At 39.2% G+C, this 27,767-nt stretch overlaps 1 pseudogene; it reads left to right on the top strand.

Annotated features, from left to right (window-relative positions):
- Positions 1 to 2,493: 2,493 nt before the first annotated feature.
- On the top strand, positions 2,494 to 15,681 carry LOC114612339 (annotated as a pseudogene).
- The last annotated feature ends 12,086 nt before the right edge of the window (positions 15,682 to 27,767 follow it).

Genomic DNA, 27,767 nt, shown 5'->3' with positions numbered 1-27,767 from the left:
CCCTCCTCTCCTCTCTTCTCCTCCCCTTCCATTCTTCCCCTCACTTCCCAACTCCCCCCCTCCCATCTTTCCAGCTGGCCCCTCTCTCCCTTTCTGTCCTTCGCTGCTGCCCTTCCCCGCATCTACCCCTTCTGCAGGTCACCACTCCCCTCCCTTCCCCCACAATAAACCTTCCTTAGACTAGGTCTGTCCAATAGTGTGATTTCTCAGGGGGATGCCTTGGCATAGGCCCACCAGGTAGCCCTTTACTAAAGTTGCTGCATTATTTCATAGCAATGCCTGCATCTCATAGACATTGTAGTAGAATGGAAGGAAGGTAGTTGTGGAAGTGCTTTGAAGCTTGACTCTCTCTCGTTGTGGTATTTCATCTTCTGAAGCACCAATCAGTGACTGCGGCTTCTGCTCCCTCCAATGTGAATTTGGAGCAAACAGCCTCATGGGGTAAAGATAGAGCTAAATGAAAGAATAGATAGGAGGGCACATAAGAAGAACCCACTCCTGCTACAGACTTTAAAGGACAGAAGCCATTTACCTTTATTTTCAGAATGCAATTTCTTTGCTCCCATAGCCCACGGTTTCCATGGACTAACCAATCAGCTCCTTTCACACCATCAGATGTCCTCTGGTCTACCCACACACTCAAGTCCCCCATTCTGGATAACCAGTGTACCTGTGACATGTTACCTGTCATCTGTTCTTTGGCTCTTGCTGTTCTGTTTGTCCTCAACTGTCACCCAATAAATCAACCCAGCCCTTAAGAAGCAACCGAAGCCTCCTTTCTCCACGACTCTATTGATGAATTAATTTATCACTGATGTTTCAGTTCTCCTGTGGTGCTAAACAGCTGACAGCAAACTTTAGACTTTGTGGAGATTTTTGTTTGTTTCTATCCTAAAAGATAGTAAGATTCTAGAGGTGAGCCCTTGTCTTGCCTGTTTATAAATCCCTAACATCTGGCACCAAGTCTGCAGCACCGTGAAGACTGAACAGTGCGATGTTGAATCATTTTTTAAAGGTTGTGCCTTAAAAGGAAATCTATCATATCAATGTTTAGTTCTCTCCTTTGTAATGTTTGGCCATTGAGCCAAGAGACTATAAATAATGCACTTTCCTATCTATTCAACGGTTCTATTCCCTTAGAACAAATAAAATGGGACTATACCTAGAGACATTCTACAAACTATTTGTTAACACTATAGCATTCTGTCCGTAAAGATTTAATGAAATATTATTTTGCTAGATCAACTATTAAGCTAGAACAGCATGAGCATATAAGCAGCCACACATTGTTACTGTATAGTCTTCCTCTTGTGCAAATATAAAACTGTTCTTGTATTGTAATCCTCTTACAAGCGTGATATTACAGGAATGTGCTACCATGCCCATCCTGACATTAACTACTTATTTATTTATTTATTTATTTATTTATTTATTTATTTTAGCTTTTTAAGATAAGAAACTGGTCTTGAACTTATGATCCACCTACCTCAGCCTCCTGAATATTGAGTTTATTCACCTACAGCAGCACACTGAGCCCTGAACTTGATTAATGTATAGCAGATAACCAGCATTGCATGCAATTTTTTTAAGTATTAAGATGCAAGGTGTGGACTAAGCTAATTATCTTGAATATATTTTAACCCTTTACTCATGACTAAACCAACATTGACAGTTGTAAATAGCATCATTAACTGTGACCTAATGCCTTTTTAAAACATTTTCTTTTAACCTAGTCTTTTCATAGCAATGAGTTATAAAACATCTTTTGGATAACGCTAAGTGTTATGAAATATAATGCAGCAAGGAGGTAGGTACCTTTGGTAGACCCAATCTAAGGTTCACCTCTGAGAAATTACCCCATGCAACAGATCTATTTAAGATGGTGCACGTGCAGGGCATAAAGAGGAAATGCCAGGAAATAGAGATCTGGGATGTCTGGAGCCCTCTTATCACCCCACACCTGACACACAGGGTGGCTGCAGTGGCGAGTCATGATGTAAGCACCTGCTAGGTCCCTGAGAGCGGGCCAGAAGAATTGCCTCTAAATTAACAGTAAATCATTAAATTTTCACTGGTTTTGATCATCTAAAATGCTTAGTTTGAATTTTTTAATCTAATTTTTATTGATTAATCTTTAATTTTTATATTACAAATATAAATTATTCATAAGCCCAAAATGCACACAACACTGAAATTTCTAGTGGAAAGATAACTTTGTAACTATAGTTCTGAAACTGTCTCAATTCTAAGCTCCTTGCTGCCAATCAGTTGTTCATACACAGTGATTAATAATGTAAGGTTTCCTGGGAACACAATTGTACTTGAGAACAACTGACTGTGGTTGTAGATGTGAATTTGCTGCTTAAAGCTGTCCCCATTTTTATACTTTCAATATATAATAATGGTGTTGATATCTAGCTCTATTATTAGATCCCAGAGACACATCTCAGGCAGCTAAGTAGAAGCTAGCATGTTAAATCAGAAAAATAAAATATGGCAGAGAAGAAGCACAAGTGTGGGAAACGAGTCATGTTCCATTATGGAAAGGAGGAAGCTGTTCTCAGAGAAAAGGTGAGACTGTAGAAAAATGTGCACCTTAGTTCTTTTGAAAATTCTAAATACTAGCCGTTGTTATCTCCATGCCAATCACTGTCTGGACTTTTGCTCTGTTTTATTTTGGCCACCAATTTTGTATTTACATGTAATTTGCTTGCCATTGTATTTACATTTAAGCCACCTAATATAACCATGAAACTTCCTATTGGTGACATAATTTTCAGAGAAGGCATTTTCAAGAAACTCTGAAATATCCATAAATGAAGGCCAGCCCCCCCCAAAAAAAATGTAGGATGAAAAGAATTTAGTCAGTGGGTCCTAAGTTATAATCAGATAGGAGAAGCCTCCCTGTATTTATCATGCAGTAGGTGAAAATGGCTAAAAATAGTTTATTTTAACTTCCAAATAACAACAAGATAGAATTTTTTTTAGTGTTTTACCTTTAGAAAGAGATAAATGTTTTAGATAATGAATATTCTATTTACATTGATTATTCTTTATATTAACATGGACATAAATATGTTCAATTATGCTAAGTAAAAATCTTTTAAAAATTGTCTACCACATGTTATTTCAAATAATTCATAAACTCATTAAACTATCTGAAGAAGTTCTGGGCTCTCCAGATGACCTAGAATATGAGAAATCAATGACAAAGCAATATTTGCACTATCACACGTATTCACCCACAAGGTCTTAAGAAACGCCATCAGAAGACATGATAAAACTGACTGCAACCGAATGAATGCCTCGAGCGTTTTCTAGGACTCACTCTCAACCTTCAGCCTCACAGGCTTATGTTTGGGCAAATAGCCTAAGCCAATGAGACCCTGGGCCAGCTTCCTGAGCTGGAAATCTATGTAGTTTGGCTTGAAATTAACATTTTGTACAAAGAGACCCAGATTTTGATCTGCTGTAAACTCTGCAAATTGTGTACCCTATGCTTGTGGGCGTGTGTAAACACAGCTCTGGAATCTCGAAAGACATCAAGATAATGTTACCTCTTTTTTTAGTACTGTTGATTTGCTTACTATTGGTAATTCGGCAATTTCTTTTCTTTCTTTCCCTCCATTATGGAATTGTATTTAGAAGACTGATGCACAACACGGGCAACAATAAACATTTCTGCTTAATGCTTCATCCTCCAGGCATTGCTCCTCCTGGAGAACAGTCCGGAAAAGTACATGTTTACAGAACTGTTCTGTTCTCAGAGTATAAAATGGCAGAAACTGCTAATCACAGCTCAGACAAGCGGGGAGTCACCACCCCTCCACCATAATCCGTGCATTTGAGCAGCTGTGTTAAGAAACACCATCTCTGTGTCATTGTTAGCAGTTGGTTCTACCTCCAACTCTTATCAACAGAACACAGGGCCTAGCACTTTGGCAGAGAAAAAGAAAACAGAGTTGGGAACTGGGAGATGCTCAGAGAATAAAGTGCTTCCCGTTCAAGCATGGGGACTAGAGTCCAGAAACCCTGAGATCTTGTAAAAAGTCATGCAATTACAAAGCCAGTATGTTATCCCAGAGGCATAGAGATCTGTTGGGGGAGGGGCTGATATTAAAATCTAATTTCCTAATTGTTTCTTGATCTTGTCAATAAAGATGGCAGAAGTCAATCACTGGTCGAAGATAAAGAGGTGGGATTTTCAGGGTCCCAAGAGGAAGAGGAGGGAAAGAGATAGAGAAAGGGCTTTTTCAGTCAGGTATTGAAGGGGGGAGCAGGAGCCATGTAAGGTCGGGGGGCTACTGGTAGCCTCGGCAACCAGCAGATTTCTAATATAGAATAGCTGATTAGTTTAGAGCAATAGATTCTTCTCCCAGCAGCTATGTTATCTAGCTTGTTTTAAAATATTGAGATTGTCTGGTGTTTTCCATCCGTGGCAACTCAGGTGGGCAGGAGAAAGGGCACAGCTGCAGGGCAGTCATTAAAGGTTTGGCCGAGCTAGCCATGAGGGGTTGGAGGAGTGATCACAGTTCCCAGGGGTCAGAGAACCAGCTGGTGGTTGGAAGAGCAATGTCGGGAGTGGGACCAGCAGCAGCTTGTTCTCAGCTGAGCTGAGAGTGTGGCCCAAGAAGGTGATAGCCTGGCTTTTTAAAACTACATGCTATAGAGATCTCTGGACCAAGCTTGCTATCTAGACCAGCAGAATAGGCAAGCTTTGGTGTGAGAGACCCAACCTGACAAAATAAATTAGAGACCTTTTAAGGAGAACACTTGACATCAATTTCTGTCCACCCACACGTACACACATGCACACACACACACACACACACACACAACTGTCTATCTCAAATTAGCTATTAAAATAATTTTGTCCTGTTGATTATAAATTTCAGCATAGAAATATTTTAATGTACTGAAGTATAAGCTACTAAGTGTACTTGTAATAACTTTTTTCTCAATGCATTATTAATTAATAACCAATTTCTCCCTGAAAGGAAAATTGAATTATAGAACACCAGAAAATTAAACAATCCTATATTCGATAAAGGGCTAATATCCCATATATACAAAGAAATCAAAAAAATTAGACTCCAGACAACCAAATAACCCTATGAAAAATTGGGGGACAGAGCTAAACAAAGAATTCTCAACTGAGGAAACTCAAATGGGCTAAAAACACCTAAAGAAATGTTCAACATCCTTAGTCATCAGGGAAATGTAAATCAAAACAACTCTGAGATTCCACCTCATACCAGTCAGAATCGCTAAGATCAAAAACTCAGGTGATAACAGATGCTGGTGAGGATGTGGAGAAAGAGGAGCACTCCTCCATTGTTGGTGGGATTGCAAGCTGGTACAATCACTCTGTAAATCAGTCTGGCATTTCCTCAGAAAACTGGACATATAGCTGGAACATAAAATTAGAATGATATAGATGAGGACCCAGCTATATCATTCCTGGGTATATACCCAGAAGATGCTCCAACATATAACAAGGACATATGCTCCCTATGTTCATAGCAGTCTTATTTATAATAGCCAGAAGCTGGAAAGAATCCGGATGTCCTTCAACAGAGGAATGGATACAGAAAATGTGGTACATTTACACAATGGAGTAAATACTCAGCTATTAAAAACAATGAATTCGAGAAATTCTTAGGTAAATGGATGGGACTAGAATATATCATCCTGATTAAGGTAACTCAATCACAAAAGAATACACATGGTATATAATCACTGATAACTGGATTCAAGCCCAAAAGCTTGAAATGCCCAAGACCACAACACAACTCACAGACCACATGAAGCTCATGAAGAAAGAAAACCAAAGTGTGGGTGCTTCAGTCCTTCTTAGAAGGAATAACAAAATACTCATGGGAGCAAATGTGGAGACAAAGTGTGGAAAAGAAACTGAAGGAGAGGCCTTCTGGAGACTATTCCACCTTGGTATTCATCCCATGTGCAGTCACCAAAGGTAGACACTGATGTGGATACCAGGAAGTGCGTGCTGACAGGAACTTGATCTAGCTGTCTCCTTAGAAGTCTGCCAGAGTCTGACATATTCAAAGGCAGATGCTCACAGCTGACCATTGAACCCCATGATCATGGGGTTCCCAATAGAGGAGTTAGAGAGAAGACCGAAGGAGCTGAAAGGGTTTGTGGCCCCATGAGGAGAGCAACAATACCAACCAACCCAGAGCTCCCAGGGTCTAAACCACTAGCCTGGGAGCACATAGGGAGGGACTCATGGCTCCAGCTGTATATGTAAGGGAGGATGGCCTTCTTGGGCATAGGTGGGAGAGGAGGTCCTTGGTCCTGTGGAGGCTGGATGCCCCAGTGTGGAGGAATTCGAGGGTAGGAGGTGGGAGTGGGTACATATCATGCATGTGCTTTGGGTTCTAGGTTACCTCACTCGAGATGACATTTTCTAATTCCATCCATTTGTCTGCAAAATTCATGATGTCCTTGTTTTTAATAGATGAATAGTATTTCATTGTGTAGAATTATCCTATATCTTAACTGATCTATAACTGCAACTTAATAAATACTTTTGAGGTCCTGTTGTGGTATATCCATATAAATGGATGAGATGCAGGGCAGGTAATATGTATATAGCAAAAAAACTGTAAATCAGCATACTCCAAATTCATGCAGGAACACATCTATCAATGAAATGACTACTCAATTCACTAGCTTTCTCATTTCCCCTTGCCCTCCCCGAATTCATTTGGTCTTAAACCTTCAATCCATAGCCACCCTTCAATTATGTCCCCGTTAACAGATAAAGACAAAAGAAAGCACAGCTCTTTAAAACGAGTAATACATATATTGTGTAAGTAGGTTTTTTATATAAAATAAGACTCAAGTCAATTTTTTAATAAAATAGAAGTCTTGAAGCTGAACTAATGGCTCAGCAGTCAGGAACCCAGAATGTTCTTGCTGAGGACCTGAGTTCAGTTCTCAACATCCGTGCCGGACAACACCCATAACTCCTGCTGCAAGAGATATGATAGCCAATTTAGGCCTCCATAGGTTCCTGCACTCACAGACACATACTCCTACACACACACACACACACACACACAAAATTAAAAGTAAAACAAAATCTTTAAAAATAGATAAAAATGAAAGTTCTTCATCTTAACTGTTTCATATATTTCATATTGATATCCATCATGGACACTAATTAAAGCTTCTAAAAATCTTAAGAATATTTTCATTATTCCACATTATAAAACCATTAAGCATACCTGCATATACAAGACTTCCAGATTAAGATGTATTTTATATCATTTTTATGCTCTTTACTACATCAATGTGGAATAAATGTATAATTAAGTTTAGTTTTATTTATTCTTTTCTACAAAATTACCCCTATTAGTAATGACACAAATCAAAATCTGTCACGTATCAGACATTGGAGAGAAAAATGAAATCAAGACTATAAAATGTGTTCACCCTTAAATTATGGCAGAATATGGGAAGAACAGAAGATTAAGGTGTTAAATTAAAATTAGAATGCCTTCAAGTTAAATGGGGAAAAAAAAGCTTTAAGGATGAAGCCCCATGCAGTGTCCAACATGGCATGTGCTCTTACAGCAAGCACCCTGTGTCCTACGGCACTCTCTTACCCTTTTGTAGGGAAGAAAAATGAAATGTCAGCTGCCACATTCCAAGAATTACATCATATCCTTGTGCTCAAAGTAATAAATTCCATTAATATGCATAATTGTCTATATAACAGGCACCATAATAACCACTTTGTAATAGCTTGTCTCATAAACCCCTAAATCAACCTAATTAATTAAAATCAAAGTCCTAGTTCTGTAGACTAGATAAGTGAGACTTACAAGAAAGTAAATAAATGCTCTAATACATCACCACAGTGAGCAAAGAAGTCAGGACTGAGCCCAGCAGTGACAATGTCATCTGTGCCACAGACCTCAGGACCATAGGTGGCAAGCCTGGTAAAGATGAGTGATTATCATGGAACTTGGAAGGGAAACTAAATTACTTCCAGAGTGACCATCAATTCAGTCAACTGTATAGTCATGTGTACACTGCTCTACCATGTGAAATCATCTCACAGACCTCACATCACATGCTACTGGCTCACATCAACCATGTAGCCTCCATTCTGCTAATGACATCTATAACTTCTGCCCTTTATTTGAAATTGTACTTGTGAAGAAGTTGCAGAACTCATTTGATCCATAAGCCTCTGTTAGTTCCACTTTAACACATAAGACATCCATGTGTGTATTATTCACTTTTTATTGCTATGGTAAGACACCACAGCCAACAACTTCTTTCTTATAAAAGAAGTTGCTCAATTTAGGCTTACAGTTTCAGAAGGTTAGAGTCAATGGTGGCAAAGAAGGAGAAGCACAGTAAGAGAAACTTCTTTTTTTTTATTGGATGTTTTATTTACATTTCCTATGTTGTCCCCTTACCCCATCCCCCACCCACCCAGGAACCCCCAATCCCCTCACCCCTCCTCCTTCTTCTCTGTGGATGAGACCTCTATCTACCCCCCCAACTCCCACCTCCCCACCCTCAAAATTCCCACCCCCTGGGGCATCCAGCCTTCATGCAGTCAAGGTTCTCTTCTTCCACCTATGCCCAGCAGAGCCCTCCACTCTTACATATTCAACTGAAGCCCTGGATCCCTCCCTAAGTGCTCCCAGGCTGGTGGTTTAGACCCTGGGAGCTGTGGTTGGTTGGTATTGCTGCTCTCCTCATGGTGCCACAAATCCTTTCAGGTCTCCTTCAGTCTTCACTCTAACTCCTTTATTGAGAACCCCATGATCAGTTCAATGGCTAGTTGTGAGCATCTACCTCTGAGTATGTCAGACTCTTGAAGACCTCTGAGGAGATATCCATATCAGGCTTTTATCAGCATGCACTTCCTGACTTCCACATCAGCATCTACCTTTGGTGATTGCACATGGGATAGATACTCAGGTGGAGTGATCTTGAAATGGCCCCTCCTTCAGTTTCTGTCCCTCACTTTGTCTCCATATTTGCTCCCTTGAGTATTTTGTTGCTCCTTCTAAGAAGGACCGAATCACCCCCACTTGGTCTTCCTTCTTTATGAGCTTCATGTGGCCTGTGAGTTGCATCTTGGGCATTTCAAGGTTCTGGGCTAATATCCAATAATCAGTGAGTGAATACCATGTGTGTTCTTTTGTGATTGGCTTACCTCGCTCAGGATAATAATTTCTAGTTCCATCCATTTACCTAGGAACCTCTCGAATTCGTTGTTTTTAATAGCTGAGTAATACTCCATTGTGTAAATATACCACATTTTTTGAATCCATTCCTCAGTTGAAGGACATCTGGGTTCTTTCCAGCTCCTGGCTATTATAAACAAGGCTGCTATGAACATAGTTGAGCATATGTCCTTGTTATATGTTGGAGCATCTTCTGGGTATATGCCTAGGAGTGGTATAGCTGGATCCTCAGGTAATGCTATGTCCAATTTTCTGAGGAACTGCCAGACTGATTTCCAAAGTGGTTGCACCATCTTGCAGTCCCACCAACAATGGAGGAGTGTTTCTCTTTCTCCACACCCTCGCCAGCATCTACTATCACCTGAGTTTTTAATCTTAGCCATTCTGACTGGTGTGAGATGGAATCTCAGGGTTGTCTTGATTTGCATTTCCCTGACGACTAAGGATGCTGAACATTTCTTTAGGTGCTTCTCGGCCATTCGAGTTTCTTCTGTTGAAAATTCTTTGTTAAGCTCTATACCCCATTTTTTAATAGGGTAATTTGGTTGTCTGGAGTCTAATTTCTTGAGTTCTTTGTATATATTGGATATTAGCCCTCTATCAGATGAAGGATTGGTAAAGATCTTTTCCCAATTTGTTGGTTGTCGTTTTGTCCTATTGACAGTGTCCTTTGCCTTACAGAAACTTTGCAATTTTATGAAGTCCCATTTGTCAATTCTTGAACCCACACTCCTATGGTCACTTGATCTTTGACAAAGGAGCTAAAACTGTCCAGTGGAAAAAGGACAGCATTTTCAACAAATGGTGCTGGTTCAACTGGAGGACAACATGTAGAAGAATGAAAATTGATCCATTCTTATCCCCTTGTACAAAGCTCAAGTCTAAGTGGATAAAGGACCTCCACATAAAACCAGATACACTGAAACTAATAGAAAAGAAGGTGGGGAAGAGCCTCGAATACTTGGGCACAGGGGAAAAGTTCCTGAACAGAACTCCAATGGTAAGAGAAACTTCTAAAAGCTTACATATCAAAAGCAACAAACAGGAGGCAAAGAGTCACTAGGAAAGAAAGGCATGGGTCTTTTGAAACTTCAAAGCCAGCCCCAGTGACACACCTCCTTTAATTCTTCCCAAACTGTTCCACCAGCTGGGGATCAAGCATTTGAATACATGAGCCTAAAAGATGAGTAATGTCTACTGGACAATGCTCTGGTACAGAGAAAAGGGGGCAAAGGGCAACATGGTTCTCTGAATTATGGGAACATGGAAGAACTTGGGGGAAAAAAAAACCTCTTGATATCAGACAAATCACTGCCTGAGCTGGTAGGTAGTTATATAACATGCCTACAGGCAGAGAGACAATTAAATCAAGTGTTGTATTCCTTATCTGTGCTCTAAATTAAGCCCAGACTTAACATGACCTGTGCTAACTTTCTCCCTCAACATTTCATTGGTAACCAAGAATATCTTAAAGCAAACTTTAGTAATGTGCAGATGTCAAGTTACAATATAAAAATGAAGTTAAGAAAATGGGTGGAAAGAGAAAGCTTTGAAAGAAGATCAGTCAAAAGAATTTTTCGGTGAGCTGTAAATAAGAAGTCCCCAAACATGATAGAAAGAAAAAATGACCCCCCAAAAGTTGTCCTCGACCCTCCACATGTGTGCCATCTGGCATGTGTGCACCTGCACTCACACAGACTCACACACAAACACACACAGACACACATGATGCTTATATACATGATAATTATGTGTATGAAGAGAGTTTTTAATAGTAAAAGAAAGGTAAAAATAGAACAATTCTGGGTTGTTTTCCTTATAACTGCTGGAAGATGAAAATTCTCATTCATCTATGGAAAGGTCAGCAGATTTTTGGGTTTCTTTTTTTTTAGGTTTTATAGCTTAAACTTCTGGAAAATGAGAAAAGCACACATATAAAAAGAGCACAATTAAATATTTAGGTGACACTCAGGTGCCATTAAAACTGTGACAGACACAGTTTTTAGTGGGTAAGGTATCAGCAACCTCACCATGTATATCTGGGAAGTGCCTACTGAGTATCTATCCATAAGAAAATTCCTCCTAAGGATGGATTTCCCACTTCAAAGATGTCTGCGGTTCAAGTTCATTCAGATCAGTAGTTCTCAACATTTTAAGTGTCGTGGTAACCCCAACTATAAAATTATTTTTCTTGCTAATGTGTAATGGTAATTTTTCTACTGTTATGAATTGCAATGTAAACATCTGATATGTGGGTGGTCTTAGGCGACCCCTGTGAAAAGGGGTCCCCTTACTCAACCCCTAAAGGATCATGACCCACAGACTGAGAAATATTGGTTCAGATGGTGTACCTAAATTCATGAAGGGAAAATTCTACAGAGTGATGAGACTGAAGTATGAACAAACATGAGGCCGTATATTTTGTTGGTAAAAAGGAGCTTGTGATGTATGGAATCACCTAAACCCTTTAATGAAAAACTGGTCAAAGAATGCAGGCATTCTTGTATACTTCTGTTGGTTAGAGAATGTATGCAGCTTTGAGTAAGAGACACTGCATCTTAACCTCAGCCTCCCAGAAACAGCATATTATCTGGATATGTCTTACATACATAATTAGAGGTACTCACTGGGGAACATAGGCATGATCTGGTGACTCCCTAATGCAACTAAGAACCTAGATTACTCTAACTTTCCATTCCTCTCTATTATGTTCCTCTGCATTCATGTTTGTATGTGCTGTGTGACTTCCTGGGAAGATGTGAGCATCTCTTTGTCACAGATAGGATTCTCATAGACCAAAGTAACTCTTACTTATGCCCACATGCACACACACACATGCATGCACGCATGCACACACGCATGTACACACTGCAAATATGTACAAAATATTAACACGATTTCAACATAAGAATTATTTTTCTTAATGTCTTCATAATTAGGCATATGTAAACTGATCTGAGTAAGGACATTTATACTGGGACTAACCATACTTACTTTTCACTTATTGATAACAGACAAAAAAAAAAGAGGATTTCTTTGCATTTCTTTTCTTTGATGCTTCCACAAGGCCTTCCCAAGGGACATTCAATGTGGAGGAAGCACATCAAAGTCAGCAATTAGTGTTTTGATCAGGACAGTGTGCCACATTTCATTATTCAATTTGTATCGGGGATTTTGACCTTTGAAGAGAATTTTCCTTTCTGCTTAAAGACCAAAGGATTCTCTTTCATGTCTAATAACCTTCTTACTCTTACCAATTAGGGATTTTGTTGGTGATTTTTTTAATAAAGGCCACTTTATAAGTCATTCAACAAAGGAGTCAGTGATAGTTGACTAGATGATAGTCAAAGTGCTTGGAAGAGTGTGACTGTCTTTGCATTATGCATCTGCAAGCATGCAGATTGGTGTGTGACATGCAGTATCTTGTTCCTGAAGCAAAGCACTGTCTCTGTCTCTGTCTGTGTCTCTGTCTCTGTCTCTGTCTGTCTCTATCCCTCTCCCCCCTTCTGTGTGTGTGTTTTTACACATGTACACACACATGAGCACACAGGTGAAGTCCACATGTATGTACATGCATGTGGATGTCAGAGGACAGCCTTGGGTGTCCTTCCACTGGTGCCACCCATCTACTATTTTAGGTAATGTCCCTTTTTGATCTCATGTAGTGGTTCTCAATCTTCTTAATGCTGTGACCTTTTAATACCATTCCTCAAGTTGTAATGACCTCTAACCATGAAATTCATTTTTACTTCATAACTGTAATTTTGCTATTGTTATGAGTGATAAGATAACTATCTGACATACAAGATATCTTACATTTGACCCACAAGGGATCATGACGTACAGGTTGAAAATCATTGGTCTAGAGCTTACCAAACATGATGAGGCTTGCTTGTGCCATGGGATTTGCTTGTCTCCGCCTCTCCAGAGTCATGATTGCAAGATATTCAGTATCAATCTTGCTTTTCTTTATGTGAGTTTTGGGAATCAAAGTAAGGTTCTCCTGCTTTCACCATTAGCACTTTCCCAACTGATCATCTCCCCAGATCCATGTCTTCTTGCCAACTGGGTATCTTTCATTTACATTGTGGAAAAAAATTACTTCTTAGTATTGGACAGAGAACCTAATAGAGTTGGCGATATGAAAAAACACTATAGACACTTGCTTCACCAATGCCAGTGTGACTGCAGGCAAGAATGCACATGCTACAACATGCCTGTGGAGGCCAGAGAAAAATTGTGAGAGTCATTTCTCTTCGTGTGAGTTACACCATGTGAGTGCTGGAGATCAAACTCAGGTCATCAGACATGGTGACAAGTACCTTTCAAGCCTCCTTAAACACCTTGACAGCACTGTATCTCAGTTTTATTGTGGACAGAAGTCATCCATTACAAACAAACAGCAGGGATAAGCACAGGCAAGCAAAGATGATCATCTGAGTTTTTCTTTGTGTATTCACTGAGCATGCTGGGAAAATCCACAAAGAGATGCTTCTGAGATAACTTAGTGATGGTTACACTTCTAGATATACTGAAAGATGAAGGCTGCAATGGAATCCTAAGTCTGAAGGACAGTGGATTCAATTTGCAAATGAACTAAATGACACACAGGGGCTTTTTTTCCTCCTTCTTCTAAGTCTTAAGTAAGCCACAAAGACAGCAAAGCTTAGATTTGTGATCATCCTCACAGAGCCAGAGCCTTCTTGCATGCTAAACACACAGACATGGCCAAAAGGAATGAATGCTCTTGACAGTTACCAGAATTCCTCTGAGTCTGATGCGTTAGAGTACAGTAGAATTTCCACTCAACTGTGAGGCGCCCACACACTTTTTTTCAAGCATATGCCATATCAAAAGACTTTCCAGAATATAATTGTTCATGGAAGCTCCTGAAGAAAATGAAGAAAATATTATGAAATAAAACAAACCAGGATTATGTTTATATTTGGAATGCCATGTTTTGAGACTCTGATTTTGCAACTTAAAAATCTCATTTAAAATAACAGCTTATACAAGAACAATAATTTAAAATGCCTCCATTCCTTTAGCAAAAATCCCCATGCTAATTATGTAAGGCTCACAGTTCAGCCAAGTTTCTTTGTCTTCTTTTATCTTTTAAAGGGACACAGGGTAGCCATGCTTCCATAAGTGCCTGCAATTGCAAGATAATAATAGGATGATTTTTTTCTCTTAAATTTTTGTGTTTTATATATTTCTAAAAATTGGTGTAGAATATGAAAAGGAAATGGAACTGAAAAGGGAGACAACTTCAACATAAAAGCCCTTCTCTTCAAAGAGGGAGGACTTGGAGAAATAAAACAACACAGATTTTTTTTCCTTATCTTTATTTAAATATAGATTACAAATTTAGTAATAATAATTTATTTTCAACGCCTATGGTAATAATGTATGGAAAAAATGAGAAAATCTTAGGAGAATGTTTTCATAGACATTGATAATGGTCATATAATAAAATTATTTAGATGAGACTTAGATATAGTTCCATTGGTAAAAATCCTTGCCTATCATGCATAAAGTCCTGAGTTCTATCCTCAGCATAACATAAACAAGACATTGTGGAACATGCCTACAATCCCACCATTCAGAAGGCAGAAGCAGAAGTTTCAAAAGTCTGAGGTTATCTTCTGTTATATAGGAAGCTCGAGATCTTCTCTTAACACCTATCAAAACAAAGAAGGCGTTTTTAAAATGTCTTTAAATTTAGTCTACAAATTGGTTTTCTTTAAATTTAATTTTTTATGTGTATGCATGTTTTGCCTGCATGTATACACCCTACATGTCTAGTGCCCAAAGAAGCAAGAAAAGGGTGTCAGATCCTCTGGGACTGGAGTTACAGACAGTTGTCAGTTCCATGTGGGTTCTGAGAATTGAATCGAGGCCTCTGTAAGAGCAGTAAGTTTGTTTCCTTGCTTGCTTGTTTGTTTGTTTGTTTGTTTGTTTTTAACTACTGAGCCATCTCTCCAGCCCCCAAAACTGTACTTTAATCTTACAATTCCTAATTAACTTTGGGTTCTGATCTTTAGAGTTAAATAAACAAATAAGACTCTTGTGAAGGTCAAGTTCCCAAGGAGCATGTATCAAGATTAAGCTTAACATCCAGGTTAGGCAAGACTAATGTACCTGTTAGGTACATTAGCTGTACCTCAGAAATCTGAATGACTTTTTTGGCACTGACTACCTCTCTACTAGAACGTGCCTCTCGTAAAGGATCTCCTTCATCCCTCTCCAGAAGAGAAGAGGAAACACAAGAAAAACTGCCTGGTGCAGAGCCCCAGTTCCTACTTTATGGATGTGAAATGCCCAGGTCTTTAGCCATGCACAAATGGTAGTCTTGTGTGTTGGCTGCTCCACTGTTCTCTGTCAGCCTACAGGAGGAAAAGCAAGGCTGGCAGAAGGATTCTCCTTTAGGAGGAAGCAGGACTGAAAGCCCCTAATTCAAGATGAGTGGGAACATTCCCAATAAACACATTTTATATACGGGGCTTATCATGTTTAACTGGTAGGAAGGTATGCCTCTAGTATTCCAAGACAACCAGAAGAGTGATTCTTTGGGTCAAGAAAGCCTTGAAAATTAAAGTCCACTCAAAAGTGAGGTTTAATGGTCATCACGATGATTCAGCCAACAGAGACACTTGACGACAAACCTGTCTTAGGTCCCCAGAACCTACATCGTGGAAGGAAAACCCAGACTCCCTCAAGTTGTCTCTGACTTCCACACTTGAATCAGGGAATGTCTGTGCTCCCTTCTTCCCTAACCCAAGCAAATAATTGTAAGAAAAAAAATTAAAGAAAATGAGATTTAAGTGTTAGTAAAAATTCTGAATGCAAGTTGAACATACAAGTCTCTTTAGCTTCTCAGTGTAACAGCACCAAGAAGGCCATTCTTGAGTGAGTCTGTTTGTATCCAGTTTCTAAGGCTCTGTTCCTGCAGTGCTATCTGCCATGATTCCCTCCATCCCTTCTTTAAATCCTTTCTCTACCCCACCTTTGTGTTAACATGGATATGATTCACGAAGTGCTGGCCCATGTGCAAAGCTGCTATATGGGATCTCTCCCCAAGGTGTTACCAATACAATAATAACTGAATGATTCATACATTCACAAAAAAACCAATTAGACTCCTTTCTGTGAAAAATTAGAGCAACAGGAAGGAACACAGAATTGGGGGAAAACAGATAAAAGTTAAAAATTCTTTGAGGCAGAGTATAGTTCTATTTATCACATGAAGAAATGTGGAAAAGAGGAATTTCATTGGGTTATCATCAGGATATATAAAATAATACATATCTTTCAATGTACATCCCTGAATAAAAAAAGAGAAAAATAAAATATATTTTATTATTTATAACAAAATTCTCCTTGAAGACTTCCTAATTAATGGTCTATTTTGCATTCAAATGTTAGAGACATTGCAGTTTTGTGTTTTAAGGATTAAGTGCTGGGAGATGCCTAGGAACTGCATCAGCAACCAGCATGGCACAATCACACTGAGGGTTCAGCATTGGCATGCATGCCTTGGTGGTCACCAACAGTTCTCTTATTGGACTTAAGACCTCTCAACAGAGGGAAACCATGCCTGGTACTAGAAGCTTAGTTAATTATTCAGTGTTAGTGGAGTCATTAATATGGGAGGAGAATCTACAACCACCAATTTATTAAACCAGATTAATCCCTCTCAATAATCTAAACAGTTGTCCATCTACCCACAAATAAGTGAGGTCACTACCCCTCATCAAGGAAACATCTCTTTGATACAAAGACCACTACAGAAACCCACAACCAATTAAAATTCAGATTATGAAGCCCAGTCTCCAATGAAAACATCTATGAAACAATTCTCACACCTAAGGCTCAGGAAACATTGCAAAAGAGGGGAGAGAAATTCTGTAATAGCCAGAGGAATGATGTTCGCTGTGAGATTGTCTTCTAGAGAAGTCAGAAGCTATACTCATAAAATCCCACAAGGTTGCCTCAATATGAAATTAATAAGGACAACAACAAAAGGTAGGCCAATGTGGACAGAGAGAAGACTATGAGGTATCAAACCTACACAGAGAACTACAGGCAACTAAGGAAAGCTGAAAGCGAGAGAAATCGTTTTTCCCAGGGAAGAGCACACAAACTGGTTATCTAATACCAAGTGCTCAGCCCGGAAAACATATACACAAGTAACATTATACAGACTGAGCAGGTTATATTTAGGAATACACACACACACACACACACACACACACACACATACACACACACACATACACACACACACACACACACACACACACACACACATACATGCATTAGCAATGAATAAAAAAAGACACCATGAATTTGAAAGTGAGCAAAGAGGGTTATATAGGAAGGGTTTGGTGGGAAGAAAGGGAAGATAGAAACATTTGTAATTATATTATAGTATCAAAAACAATTAAAACAAATAAGAAAAGTTTACTTGCAATTGCATGTGCTATACAGAGTTGAGTATTGCAGTCGGTTCACATCCCTTGGAACATATTTCCCTGGACCATCTTGTCATTCCTGGATGCAGAGCATCCACCATCTTCCCAAGTGAAAGATGTGCCCAAACACGGGAAGAATTGCTATGAAAAACCATGTTTGTCATTCTCCAGAAGCCAGAACTAATTGAAATTAAAATTGACACGTTTTAAACTCCAATCCTGACTTAGCTATTATTTTAGCTATGTCATCTATATTCTCTGTGTCCTCAGCTTTCTCCATGGTAAGTCAGGGCAAACCATGCTATTGGTGAGGTTTGAAGGGTTGAATAAGTTTAAATAAATAAATAAGTAAATAAATAAATAAATAAATAAATAAAATTTTGTTATGTTTTATGATTATAATATAATTACAGCATCTTCCCCTTTCCTTTCTTCTCTCTAAACCCTCCCATAAACTCATATATCTTCTTTTTCAAATTCATGGCTTCTTTAATCGTTGTTATATGTATATGTGTGTATACACAGACACACAAACACACACACACACATATATATATTTGTATTATGTGTTTTCAGGACTCTTTGGTTTTAGATAACCACTTCATGTGCTATTTTGCTATTTTCAAGGCTATAGCCGATTCTCAGTGCCTGAGAACAAGAATAAACACAATGTTCAAAGATGAGCTGACTTCCCCAGGGGCAGCTGTCAGACAATAATTATTTAATGAGGTCAACTGGAGGCACCTTCTGTATTGTTTTTCATAGGTTTCCAAGTGGGGTTTGAATCCCACTAGTCTAGAGTGGTAACCAGCAAATCAGGAGCACCTAGTGACCTTTGTCTACTTTCCATGTATTCTTTCTGTTTTCTCTCGCTCCCACAACCCACCCTCTGTTTTTGTTTGTTTGTTTGTTTGTTTGTTTGTTTGTTTTGTTGTTGTTGTCGTTGAGGTTTTGGGGTGTTTTTTTTTTCAGTGCTGGGGATTGAACCTAGAGCCTTGTGCAAACTAGGCAAGTACTCTGCCTCTGACCCACACACCAAACTCCCATCACCTAAATCAATCAGAAGATACAGGGAAGTTATAGGCAATGCCTAATGCTTGCTACTACCAAAGACTCACTGGTCCTGTGTAAACAATCTGACCCCTGGCAAAATTGGAAGTTAATTTTCAACAACTCTGGCTTACACTAGAACAGAGTAAATAAAATTTTGTTTTTGGTCTTGAAGTAAAGATTGACCCACAGTGGTTATATCAATGTACCTGTAGCCACAACCGTATACATGCATTTGTAGTCTGTAGGACAACTTCCAGATCATTTTTGGTTGTGGTATCTATTTTCTTGACCCTGCAATGATATAGTAGAACAAGGTAAGAACTGTCAGTTCACCTCTAATTTATTTACAAATGAACTAAACAGATGAGTAGCCAAGAGACTATACTTTTGAGCCAGTTTATAAACAAAATATTCCCATCTTCTATTACATGGGAACTAGCACAGCATTGAGCATGAGTACAATCAAAGAGGTTCACCCGTTTTTATTTTACAAATTGAGAATCTATTAATATTGTAAAAATTACATTCTTGAAATTACTAGCAGTTTAATTGTTCGTGTTCACATTTGTCTTAAATTCAGATACTTGGCTTAATTCTTATATTAGTTCTAAGATTTGTTGCTAATTTAGGAATCTTTTTTTTTATTTATAGTACCATATATTATGCATGTATGTTGTATATAAATACACATGTATTTTGTAATCTACTTTTTTCACTTTTTTTATTGGATAATTTATTTACATTTCAGATGTTATCCCCTTACTCCATTTCTCCCCCCACCCCCACCCAGGGACCCCCTATCCTATCCCCCCTCCTCCTGCTTCTATCAGGATGTTCCCCCACCTATGCCCCCATGCCCACCTCCTCACCCTCGAATTCCCCCACACTCGGTGTCCAGCTTTCATGGAACCGAGGACCTCCTCTCCCACCTATGCCCAACAAGGCTATCATCCCCTACATATACAGCTGGAGCCACGGGTACCTCCCTAAGTGCTCCCAGGCTGTGGTTTAGACTCTGGGAGCTCTGGTTGGTTGGTATTTTTGCTCTCCTCATGGGGCCACAAACCCTTTCAGCTCCGTCAGTCTTCTCTCTAACTCCTTCATTGGGAAACCCTTGATCAGTTCAGTGGTTAGCTGTGAGCATCCACCTCTGTATATGTCAGACTCTTGTAAACCTCTAAGGAGACAGCTAGATCAGGCTCCTGTCAGCATGCACTTCCTGGTATCCATATCAGTGTCTACCTTTGGTGACTGCACATGGGATGGATACCCAGGTGGTGATGTTCACCCTTTTTAAGAAGTCAAGTCTCATCTCCAGGAAACATGAGGCTCTTCGCTGCCTCTCTCGACCATTTGCTGTACAGTTGACTATCAAGCATTTCATATAATTGAATCAAATTTGACCTACATTTTGGATGATTCCATCATCATGTAATTTTGATTATTCTGTCAGAGAAAATAATGTATTTCCCAATAGGAAAATAATTCTATGTAAAGCAAACATGATTATTGTTCTGTATTAGAGCCTTCTCTTTAAATCACTACTGAGTTTTCTTTCCCATTCTATTTGTTTTTATTCTTCAAACTTTCTTGGTCATGAGTGCTAGACAGTGGTAGAAATGTAGATCAAAACACAGAAAATAGAAAAAAGGGGAGCTTCTTTTTGACACTTTCTCTTTGGAGGACCATATTTAAATCTATTTATACATAAAATGATCTTTCTAATTTTTATCAGGAAATGGCAGATAGTGAAATACTTTTTGAAATATTTAAATTCTTATATTTATTCATTTACAATGTGATTGTGTGTATGTGTTTGTATGTGTGTGTGAATTTGAGTGTGTGTGTGTGTGTGTGTGTGTGAGAGAGAGAGAGAGAGAGAGAGAGAGAGAGAGAGAGAGAGAGAGAGAATATTTGAGTGTGTACACTTCTGGAATAGAGGATCATTTGCTGGAGTATGTTCTCTCTTTTCACCATGTGCATCCTGGGATAAAACTCCAGGACTCAGGGGTAAGTTTCTTTTTCCACTAAGCCATCTTGCTTGCCCTATTTAGCATATTTGCAGTAGAATTAAATATATAAGGAGGTCCAATCTCACTTTTAAAAAGTCAATTTTTTGTTTTAGTAATTTCCAAACCTAGATCAAACATCTACTTATTTTGCTTAGAAAAGTAAAAGCCATTTGTACTATTGACAAAACATGTAGAAATGGCTATTCCTGGTTGTCAACTTGACTATATCTGGAATGAACTACAATCCAGAACTGGACAGCTCACCTGTAATCCAGATCTTGAGACTGAAAGACACAAGATTCTGACCTGGATCTTGGCATGGAGATCTTGAGGCATAGGGGCCATGAAAAGCTTAGTCCCAATCAAGGTAGTACATGCATTTAATCCCAGGAGACTGAGGCAAAGAGACCTCTGAGTTCAAGGTCAGCCTGGGACAAAGTAAGTCCCAGATCCAAGCGTGTCTGTAGACACCTTTAATCTAGACCACACCTTCAGCTGGAGGCCTACATAAGGACATAGGAAGAAGGAAGATTCAATCTTCTTTACCTGCTTGCATTTTCTTGCCAGCACCTCTGTTGGAACCTACTTCTACAGAGGACTAGCTGAAACAACTAGCCTGATGGGACTGAACAACTACTAGATTCTTGGATTTCCCATTCACAGCTGACCATTGTTGGAGAGTTGAACTGCAGACTGTAAGTCATCACAGTAAATTCCCTCAAATAGAGAGACATTCCATAAGTTCTGTGATTCTAGAGAATCCTGACTAGTAAACCTCTATAAAGGTCTAGTTGAGTGACCTCATTACAGACCAATTAGAATTTCCACACATTGTAGCATGAAAATACAGTCCTGACTAACAGAGAGTTATTTCATAAGGTTTCTTAGAACTGCTGGTTTTCAGGTTTGGTTTATCTGCTAGCAATCCTTCCTTTTACTCCATCATGGTCCAATCTGAGCTAAGCCTAGACTATCTGTCATTTAGGACATTGTCAGTGGCATTGTCATTTCAGAATGTCACTTAAACTTAACAGACCTGAGGTCCAGGAGTGAGGCTGGGCATCCCTGTGGATTCCAGCTGAGGTCCAGGAGTGAGGCTGGGCATTCCTGTGGATTCCAGCTGAGGTCCAGGAGTGAGGATGGGCATCCCTGTGGATTCCAGCTGAAGTCCAGGAGTGAGGCTGGGCATCCCTGTGGATTCCAGCTGAGGTCCAGGAGTGAGGCTGGGCATTCCTGTGGATTCCAGCTGAGGTCCAGGAGTGAGGCTGGGCATCCCTGTGGACTTGAGAGTCCACAGTTGATACTGTGGATGTGAGATATCTCTTCTCAGAATCCCAGCACTATGTGTATCATATGACACTGAAACTTATGTGCAGTCAGAGGGATGTGGAAGAATCATGATATTGGCCATGCTGACACTGTCACCTCCTCAGAAAGGTTCTACACAAAGTAGAAATTACATATAATTGCAGAACAGCAATTTTGTTATATGTAATGTGTGGCCAAATATAGGAAATACATTCTTACTGTACTTGTGCTCCAAGTAGGAATTCTGTTTTTGCTAAATGATCTACTTGTTGTAATTTACAAAATCACCATATATAAAATTAAAAAGTGTAGCTGTAACTTCACTTTACTTGAGCTCCGTCAAACCAGAAAAATAAAAAATTTGTCTCCTCTAGTTTCAAAGGTGGTATCATGGGAAAGTTCTGTTTCTGTTCTCCTCATTCTAAAACTCAAGTCTCATCTCTGTGTGACTAAGAGCTTCGGGTATTTCTTGAGCTTCAGGATGTAGAAAGACAGCTGCCTCTTTCCTGCCTCTCAGATGCCATTTAACACCCTCCTACTCAGCCAGAATTGGCAGAGGGGCTGAGCAGAGAATATGCTCCATAAAGGGAATTATAAACAGGATGTATTCATACAATAGGAAGGGAAAATGAAGCAGATTTCAGCACAATATGAACTGATTTACTTCAGACAATGACTATCTTCCTATCAAGACTATACAATTAAGATCTCGCACACTTAGATTTTCCTTAAAGCGGGGAATTTTCTCTCATTAAGAAAATTAGAATAATCTGTCCACTCCCACTCTTCTGAATGCGTAATTATTACTTAAGCCATGATTATTATGCTTAAGAAATGTCAGCCTTGATTTAGCCCCACCTGGTCCCCACCACCCACCTTCATTTCAACTCAGGAATTCTCTTTGTTAATTGCTTTTCGGGTTCTTTGGTGATGATTGGGTGCATTGAGACCACAGTTAACAGCTCCCTGTATCCGTGCTCTTTGCAAGGCAACTTTGAAGGTCTTACCATGAAAAGCAAAGCCTATTTCCTTTCTTTATAAACCTGAATTGGCCTTGTGGCTTGTTCTTGCTAAGATGTTATAGTAGTAACAGTCTGTCCCCTGTAAACCCTAGGTGGTTTGCTTTTCTTTTGAAAACATGTCACCATGCTGCTACCACATGAATAAGCCTGGACCAATCTCAGAGGCTGAGAGAACATTGAAAAGAGTCTCATTGCTCCAGCTGATGCCAAATGACCTTGAAATATGTGAAGACAGTCCAGCCAAAGGCAGGAAAGCCACTGATTAGACCCATGGCTGACCCAGATGCATGAGGGAGTTGTTAATCCAGATGATATAATAAATAATTACTGTTTAAAACCATTCCTTTTGGGGTGTTGTTACACAGCAGTACTGACTGATACATTAAAATGTAATTCTGTTCTTTAAACACTTTATTTTGCCCTAAGACTTCTTATAGGCCATTCAATATGTGGGCACAGATTTGTAATACATGTACTACTTTAGAGTCACACATTGAGACTTTTCACATGGACTGAGTGTGTGTGATAGTCTACTTTTAACACTTATTCATATTTAGCTTATATGGCCTCTGTATTTGTCAGCTCAGAATACCGTAACAAGCTACTGCAGTTGGGTGGTTTTATTAATGACAAAAATTTCTTTCTCAGAACTCTAGAAGCTGAGAAGTCCAAGATTAAGGTACAGACAGATTGGCTTCTTTAATGGGGGCCTGTCTTCCTGATCTGTCTTCCTGATCTGTCTGCTGTTCCCTTCTCATGGCTTCCCCAAGGACTGAAGCAGGGAGAGAAAGTGACAGGGATGGGGAGAAGGACAGAAAGGGAGGAGGCAGGAAAGGGACCATCTGCTTTCATGCCTGATCTTAAATCCCACTGCATCAGGATCCCACTCCTATGACCATGTTTAATTTTAATTACTTCCTTACTCCGTGTGCAGTCTCGTTGGAAATTAGAGCTTCAGCTTATGAACCTTAGAGGATATAATTCAGTTCATAATGGCACTGCTTAGAGAGGCCTTTCCTTGGTGTCTGGTATTTGCATTTAGATTTTCCTAACAAAGGAGATTAAAAGCAAACAGACAAAAGCCTTATTTAAGATAGTCTTCATAGTGTTCATTCAAACCACCCCCTTGCTAATAATTCTTTAGTATGCAGTAACTTCATGCTCTGTCCTAGTACAAATATCTAGTCAGTTGAAATAGAGCATTTTAAATTCAATTCAGCACAAACATTTTTTTCTATTAAAGTTAGGAAGTAAATAATTAGCAAACTAGAAAATTTTTCGTCATTTGCAGACAAAATGGCCAGGTCATTCCTTCTGGGCCTCGTGTGTCTGTTGATACTGCATCTTATAGTTTCCAGGACTGTATTTAAAATCACCAGCAATACCATCTAAAGTCTCTGAGGGCTACCTCTCCTTAATGACATCGGAAAGTTTCCTAAATGGAGTAACTGATCATGTAAAGTATACTGTTCCCATGGAAACCTCAAGATAATATTAAAAACTATATAAGCATCTTTCTCCACAAGAAAAAAAATTTACATACAAGGAATTTCTTTCAAGATAAACAAAATGGCTTAGGTTTTGCTTGATATAAATAATGTTTCTAGTGGCATAGATGCTGCTCTGTCTTAGTCACCGTTGTGTATGAGTTCAGTCACTTCCTTCAGAGTGCACTATGCATTATGCTGATTTTTGCAGTCTGCCTTGTTGCCATCTTGAATTATTTAAATTGATTTATCTAGTCTCTGAAGTAGACTTTAGTAAAATTCTATAATGTGTTAGGTACTATTATTAGTTCTAGGGTTATGGTGACATCCCACTAAAAATAAGGTACTACTCCAAGAACTTTACAGCTAATGTTGAAGATGACAAGTTCCAAATGAATACGAAGTACACTGTCCAGCACCACAATCTGTTATGAAAAAGCAAATCAAGATAAATGGATAGAGTAGAGGGATCCAGTCTAAGTGTGTGTGTGTGTGTGTGTGTGTGTGTGTGTGTGTCTCTGTGTGTGTGTCTGTGTGTGTGTCTGTGTGTGTGTCTGTGTGTGTGTCTATGTGTGTGTGTATCTGTTTGTGTGTGTGTGTGTGTGTCTAGTGGAGGAAAATATCCAGACAAAAGAAGTAGCCACTGTCAAGACCTTAAAATGGTAACAACTTTATTTTAAAATGTTAAGCTCAAGCAATATTCCCGATTCTTTTAACCATATTTTCTTGGGCGTTTTATTTTATAGGGACAAGACCTTATATAAGGAGACAAAGCAAGTTGTCTAGGGAGGTTTTCTAAGATCAGGTCCTGGAACTGCAGTGATGGCTCCGAGGTTAAGAACATTGGCTGCTCTTGGAGAGGAGCGGGTTTATTTCTCAATATCCCCATGGCAGCTCATAACCATCACTAATCCTGAACACTCACACAGACATTCATGCAATACACATAAAATAAAAAGAAATACATTGTTAATTCTGCCTTCAGCCTTGGCCAGAAAGCGTCTTCCTGCAGTGAGCAGCAATTAAGGCAGAAGTTCACAACTGGTCAAAATGGTGAGATTAAGTACCTACTAAGGTCTCGTATGTGTGGGTGCACACACACACACAGCTCTCCAAGGCTCAAGAAACAAGATGGATAGACCATAAGAGCTGGAAGACGGGAAAGAGCGCTGGGAAATCCTGTCTGCTGGACTGGAAAAGGCCCTTACACTCAGGAACTCACTGCAGCAATGGTCACCTGAACAGGAACAGTCAACAGTCTGATGAGCAACAATAATTTGAAGCTGTGAGTTATTAACAACAACAAAAAGACATGAAGATGAGAGGGAGACCTGCTGGAGTGTCTGGGGTGAGCAGAAGGGAGGAGGTGGGACGCTCTGCAGTCCAGATGCATTGATTACATGCATGCCATTGTCAAAAATACATAAAAAGATATTTGTCTTCTCCAAAAGGCTATATGGGGCTGGAGAGATGGCTCAGAACTTAAGAGCACTTGCTGCTCTTGCAGAGAACCCAGGTTCAATTCCCAGTGTCTACACAGTGGCTGACAACCAACTATAACTCCAGTTCCAAGGGACCCAGTGGACTCTTATGGTCTCTGGAGGTACCAGGCACACACATGGTTCACATATATACATGCAAGCAAACACTGATACACATAGAACACAAATAAAGAAACATTAAAAATGATGTGTACCAAAAAAGAAACAAAAAAAAAGAAATACATTGTAAAAAAAAATACAGTTGTTGAAGCCCTTAAGTCTGTCTGGCTCTGCCAGGCTCATCACATCATCTCAGGATTAGTGTTAAGTTGGGGTTTGTAAGTCAATTGGTCACTTTTTGCTCTACTTCCTATCACCAACTTTTCCAAGGTATTTATTATCACCTGAAACACCTAAGATCTTTTGCACACTGCTTTAAACATGGAGGATAGCTCACGGATAGGTAAACTGTGATGCTCACAACCCCAAACTCTGTATTCTTCTTTGTGCTGAGCTGTCAGGATAGTAGGCCAAAATTCTGCAATAGAAGACAAGCATTTAAACTTTTATGCTGCCAACTACCAAGTATAGATGTCATGGATATGTATACTTACTTATACTTAAAACCTCCAGGTTGCAAAATGAAGATTAATTCATTCCAATAGTAACTATATGTACATCAGTAGGTGCCAGATAACCATTAATGTGTGTTTGATGATATAGTAACCAACAAAAAGACACAATTAATAATCAGTAAATGGGACTGTTAAAAGATTTATATATGATATATACAATGCTTGGAACATTATAACAATAAATGTTAGGTGTATATTTCTTTCTAGAGAAAAGACACTTCTCACCTCAAAGGTGGCAGTGATAGTTGATTATTAAACTAAAGGACCATGGAATGTAAGATGCTCCTGTGGTGTCTCTGCAAACACCAAGGCCAAAAGAATGTTGATTCCCGTGAGGCAAGAAGAAACTATGGTTCAACCTGATGCAGTAGCCAGTGTTGATTCAAACTTTGAGAGTTTGACACTGGATCATTTAAATCAGGAATAGTTACTCATAGCACTATCATAGCATATGTTGGTGATAACTCAATTCTGAATACACAATAAATCTCAAGGCATGACTACATCAAAACGTTATATAAAGTACATGTGACATCTTCCATAAAGATAGGCTTCAGAGATTAACTGAGAAAGCAGGTTGAAGGAACACAAAGTATATGATAAGGTCTGGGTGAAGACAGCACTACAATAGATTGATTGAGAAACGTAAGAGTCTGGGGAAGTGGCTAGGTGTGACATGGCCATACAACTATCACAGAGGTCACCAGACTATTAAATACATCTATTTCCAGCCTTCTGGGTAGAAAACATATTTTCTTTTTAAAAGACAACCCTGAATTTTAACATTCATGGTTTCCTTAGTGTTTTTCTGTGAGCACAAGGAACTCTGTGGCTCTTACATGTTCCAATGTATAAACAGCTTCTTGGAGTTTTTATATCAACAAAACAAAAAAGTTTTCATAAGTCAAGGCTTTTTTCTAAACATATTTGTTAGGTAGCCCATCAAACATCTGCAGCTTGGAAGTCATTGAGGATGGAGCCCTTTGTCACAGTCGGCACTTTATACAACCTGACTCTAAAGCCTCAGCCTTTTGAGGGTATAAAGGAATGAAATCTGAG

Source organism: Grammomys surdaster, unplaced genomic scaffold (assembly GCF_004785775.1).
Source record: "Grammomys surdaster isolate TR1022 unplaced genomic scaffold, NIH_TR_1.0 126158, whole genome shotgun sequence".
Taxonomy (NCBI): Eukaryota; Metazoa; Chordata; class Mammalia; order Rodentia; family Muridae; genus Grammomys; species Grammomys surdaster.
Note: the sequence above shows the minus strand (reverse complement) of the source record. Positions and strands in the feature narration are given on the sequence as shown.